Raw genomic sequence first — 6,000 nt, 5'->3', positions numbered from 1 at the left:
TCAGAAAGAACAAGCGGGATGAGTAATGTAAAAATCTGGATTAATATTCTAGTTCTGAGCGATTATCCTGCAAATCCTGCCAGGTGATAGGAATAAATAGGGTGACTTTTTGGGAAAGTAGATTTCCTTTTTGGGAAAGTAAAACGAAGGGAACTAACCAAAGACGAGTACCATGTACCCAGATCCTAGCAAGCATAACTATGGCCACCAGTTAGCTGGGTGTGTCACAAGACATCATTTTCTCTCCCTTGTTAGAGGAGAATTCAGTTCCACAGTTTCATCTTAGTATTTGGCTTATAATAAGGCATCTATGCAACCCCCCGAGACAGATCTTTGTCCAAAACTCAATTCCAAGCTTTGGATCAAAGCCCTAGGGAAAAAAACTGGATCTGAGGAATCCAGAGGCAAATGACAACAGAGGTTAAAAGGCACAGCACAGGTGAGTGTGGCTGGTGCTTGCCTATTAAGCCAAACCCAAGCTTCCTGTTTCATGGATAAAGGCCACGCTAGTATCCATGGTATAAATGGGGTCTAGGAAACTCCAAGGCTACTGACAGTAAGTAGGTGGGAAGGAGATTTAGGTGAGATCAGATAATTCCTAGTCTCTAGGCCCCCATGTTTGAGGGGTACAAGCTGCTTTGGCACTCACAGTGGTACCTGCCAAGGTCGCTGGGAGTGGGGGATGCAAGGGCAGAAGAAGGGAAAGAGGACGCTCTTCCTCCTCTCTGTCATGTACCCCGGGTATCTGCTAGGAAGAGAAAGGAACCAGGGATGTCTGCTTCCCTCTTTCTATATGAGTAGCCATTCATCTTCACTCTGTACTCCTTTAGAATGCATCCAGAACTCCTGGGACTCCTTTGAAAACACACCTTGTTTTTTTCCTTTCTTCTCCTCTGTTCTCTCTTCACTGATAGGCAATTATGTCTCTGTACTAATGGGACACTCCCCTCAGATGCATCCTCCAAACTAGATGGAGTTAATTTCCCAAACCTTAAACTGGTTGGCTTAGGATTGGGCTCAGGGGAAGGGACCCCCAGAAGCCCAACATGCTGGCAAAAGGGTAAAGTTTTTTCAACCAGTTGGGATTTTGCCCTCCCTTCTCCCTGTGCAAACTGGTAAAAGGCCTCAGAATTTTTGAGCTGTCCTTACCCCTCCCTTTGTTGCATTTTGATACATGTTATCTAATGACCTGGTTTGACTGTTCTTGACTTCAAGCCATCAAACTCCAAATGGTCATGCAGCCAGAGCCTCTGATGATGGCCCCTTCTTCTGGGCCTCTGAGGGAGATCTGACTGCCGTTTCCCCAAAACAGTGCCCCCTGTCAGCAGGAAGCAGTTAATAATGGTCTTCATCCTTACCCTTAATCTAAAGGCAGTTAGATATACTTCTTCAGAATGGGCATTGAGACAGCCAGGTGAGAGGGGATCCCTGGAGAAACTCCAACCAGCCTGCCCACTGAGGTGGAGCCTCAGGAAGTTCACAACATTTACAGCGGGGAGGAGCCTGGTCCTTTCTCTTCCTGTGTGGAATCTGGGATTCAAACTGCAGGTGGGAAGTGCTCTAGTGGAGAGACTCTGGCCTTGTGAGAGTCCCTGTTTCCCTGTTTTCTTCTTTTTCACCCAACAAAACCCTGCTTTACTTACCCTCTCCAATTGTCTGTGAGCCTAAATTTTCATGGCTGTGGGATGGACAAGGACCCTGTCTTTAGCTGAACTAAGGGAAAGTCTTGTAACATGAAAAAAAAACAAAATCCAGACACACAGAGACGTAGTTAAAAAATAAATACATATTTTGATAGCCTTTTTTAGAACATGATGGATGTTGTACTTTTATACTACACCAAAATTCAACAACTTTCTCAGTAGTGCTTTCTTAAAAATTAGGTAAGATGTGGAATCTGATATCTGAAATTTTTGTACTATGTCTTAGGAAACTGTCAAATTCATTATGACAAAGATAATTTTTCCAAATTACAGCTTTTTCTCAGAAGCTGGAATTTTATCCTTAGTCATTGTCAGTTTTTGTGTGTGGGAAATGACAAGTTTACTTCATTTGTTCTCAAGAACATTTTAGCTGATTACCCAAATCTGAATAATTGTTTGACTCTCAGTCATTATTTCAAATAAAAATGATATTGCATGAAAAAAGCAGCTAGTTCATTTCACCACTCAAAACAATCATACAAGTTCTTTATTGGGGAATAATATTGTACTCTGGTTTGCAGCAGATGTGCTTCCTGTACACTATCCATTTTTCATGCAGAATGTTAAAAGTAAGTGCTCAAGAGTCAAGAGTTGATATGATACATTTTTCGTGCTTTATCAATGTATGCAACTTATAAGTAGCTTTTGCTTGTTTGGTTAGCTAGCAGTTTACTGATTTATTGCTTATTGATACTATTTTTACTGTTAGTATGTAGAGGTAGGGAGTGCAGTGATCATATAGTTTGATGCTACTGCCTAAGGCACCAATCATTTTTCCACCACTGCTTTTGTACAATTAGTGTAAATACTAGCACAGTGAGAAAGACAAATAAGTGTTAGTGTTGTTATGAAAATTGTTGTGACAAAGCAGTTCCCTGAAAGTTTCTCTGAAATCCCTAGAAGTCTGGAGAATGTACTTTGAAAACCACATGTCTAGTGGAACCATATTAAGTTATCTTTGAAAAAAAAAAAGCATATTGAAGAAATAGTCACTTTGATTAAATGCTAAGAAGTTTACGCTACTACCAGAAAAGAGATAGTGTAGTAGATGATACATTTATAGTGTGAAAACGTAGGTCTGATTTCCAGCCACGTAACTTAGTATCTCTAGGTATATAGGTCAGTAACCCTGTTTTTGCTTTTCCCTCATCACTAAAATCTTGTGGTGTGAGTGTAAGAATAAAATGAAATACACACAAATGCATGCATACACACACAATGCCTGGAATAAATAACAATTTATATGATTTTTTTGCAAACAAGGCATATGATTACTAGTATAATACAACTTTTGATCCTTTTACCCCACATTTAGTAAGATTAATTATAAATGAATGTAGTAGCTTACAGTAAAAGAGCCAATTTTAACATATGGGCCTTGACAGGTGATTCATTCTAAAGATAATAGCGCTGGAAAATTAATGCAGATATGATTATATTATTCAACTGTTTGAAAAAAATATTACTGTATTTCATCATTGACTATCCTTTTTGGGCATCACCATTTCAATCACTGACTTTCATGTGTGAGTCACTGTGACCTAAGTCAGAGTAAAATGTCACAGGAGTTGGGAGAGAGAGCTAATTAGCAAGTCTGTGACACCACAAGAGTAGTGAAAGAAATGGGCACTTGTTTCTTATTTTAGGAAAGCATTCTTCACATATAAAAATGACTCAACTGTTGTAAAAATTCAAGAAAAATTGAATTTTTATCTTTGTCCTACATAAGAACCTAAAGTGTGAAAATGAGAATAGTACAGATATATCAAGATCAGGCTTCCATTCTGTTTAGAACTATTTCAGTTGCTATTAGAATTAAAAGAAGCATGTAGAAGACAAAGAAATATTTGAAGCTGTAGTGAAAAGGCCATTAACTTTGGAGTCAGATAGGCTGGATTTACGTTTCAGCCCTGTTAATCTAAGTATAACTGTAGACAGTTCCTTAACTTCCTTGAAACCTGATTTTCTCAATTGTAAAAGGATTATAAGATAATTACCACATGGCAATTTTGAAGAATTAATGAAATAAATTACTCAAAGTACATAATATCCCTATATGAAATGAGTGTTCACTAAATAGTAACTTTCTGCTTATCGTGTAATTATTAAGTTGATGGGAAATTCAGTTGTATCATTATAAGTTGTGTAATTAAGTTGATAGAAAGTTTATCCTTTTTTAATGTATAACCCAGACTGTCCCTGTTTATTCTCTCACAAAGTTGATTGTGGAATATGAGATTTTCAACACTACATAAAAGAGCTAGTTGATTTGGTCAATTCAACCAACATATAACTCATTTAAGGAGCTCAAAAAATTCAATAGTAAAAGCAGTTGCTTTCTTCTCTACAGATGTATAGAAATACAGAACTGAGTTCTTAATAAGATAGTTCTTAGTATTTAAGAAAACTTAGCAAGGTGTAATGATCATGATTTTGAATATAGTAAATGGTGTCAACCAAAGCAGCAAGAAAACACCACCAGATTTTCTATTGCAACCTGTTTCACCCCACCAGCTTCACTTGCAATGATTGTTCCTACTCTGCTCTTCATTTTCATATATTCCACAGCTTTATTACTATTCTTATGCTTCATATAATTTACTAATATATATGTTTATTGATGAAACTATTCTTGCTAGAACGTAACTTTAAGAAATAAATCTTAGGGATTTTGTTTCTTGATACACTGTGAGAGGAGCATCTGACTCATGATGAGTTCTCAGTAAATGATTTGTGAGTGAAGGTTTTGAATGAAATGGATAGTAAAAACAATATGGAATAGGATTATTGCTTCATGCCCATTCTCTTTTAAGAACATTATTTACTATTACGAAAATAACTTTAAATTTTTACAAAAAAATAAAAGCTACACTGTATTGCATATTAATTAAACTAAGCAAAATTTACAGGACACAAAATCTGTACTAGGCATTATGCTTAAGACATATCAGGTTTTCTTCTATAGAGGCTACATGAGGGTATTAGAGTAAATCCGTAATATAAATACTTGTAAAGGCTCATTCTTTCTATTTTATTTAGAATAGAAGAAATATAATTTATTCCTACTCCTCAGTGGAATAAAATTGGGGAATGTGTGCCACACTTTGGAGAGACCACTTATATAGGGTACTAAACTTTCCACACCTACATTATATGTGGAAAATACTTTTATAGCCTAGAATCACTTTTGTATAGAGCAGGCAACTATTGTCACTCTACTTTTGGAAGAGAATCTAAATAAGGAATGTTGAAACTAAATTAATCTGAAAATTTTACATTACTGTAGGTATCATTCAAGTTGTAATTAGGACTCAATATAATGTTGTCTACTAGATTTGATCTCTATCTCACCTCAAGGTGACAATATATACATTGAGATGCAGTACCTGTCCTAGTGAAGTTCTCATCACCTAGTGCCTGTCCTGTTCTATAATATTCTGAAAAGATTTTGGTTTTGTATCATGTATTAATTGTGCAAATATGTACTGAATATTTATTTAATAGTCTGTTTGGAAATCAAAGTGTTACCGAACAACCAGGGGTTTGTTCTAGGTTGTGCTGCTCACTGCAGAGAAAGCCAACGACTGAGAAGACAGATATTGCCAAGGAAGAAGGCTTTAATCAGGTGCTACAGCAGAGCAAATGGGAGATCAGTCTCAGATCCTTCTCTCCACCAACTAATATTAGGTGTTAATATAGTAGGGAAATTAGTATAGTAGGGTACTTTTTGAGAGACTTGGGGGTCCTATCCTGAGGAAGAAACTCAGATAATATAAATATAAATTTCAAGCCTTAAGACCAGAAGGGTCCGTTTCTATGTTTATACAAAAAAAAAAAAAAAAAAAATCTATCTATGGGACTATTGGGTCAGTTTCAAAGGGAAAAAAATATTCTTAACTTCTAGGAGATTGAATTCTACTGGACAGACAACCATAAAACATTAGCAATGATGTAAGATAACTGCTGTGACAGAAGATGATGTACAAGCACAGATGCTTCAAACAGGGGAAGTAAGCAATGTTTTAGGAAGAGATCCATTCAAAGATTCAAGTGACAATCATAGTATTTTCAGATTTCCAGAAATTCTAGTGAGGAGAAAGCATTTCAAATGGAGGAGGCAGTGTGTAACTGGGTATACAAATACATACAAATAGACAACCGCAAAGGATGTATGTAGTTTTGTCATATGTGACAAAGTGGAGGATGAACTGGGGTAGTGAAGTAGGGGTCAGACTATGAAGGGCATTGAGTGTCATATAAAGGGAAACCAGATTGAAAGTGTCTCAACAGATTCCAT

The sequence above is a fragment of the Nomascus leucogenys genome, chromosome 15, assembly GCF_006542625.1.
Source record: "Nomascus leucogenys isolate Asia chromosome 15, Asia_NLE_v1, whole genome shotgun sequence".
NCBI classification, from domain to species: Eukaryota; Metazoa; Chordata; class Mammalia; order Primates; family Hylobatidae; genus Nomascus; species Nomascus leucogenys.
This window is presented reverse-complemented; position numbering follows the sequence as displayed.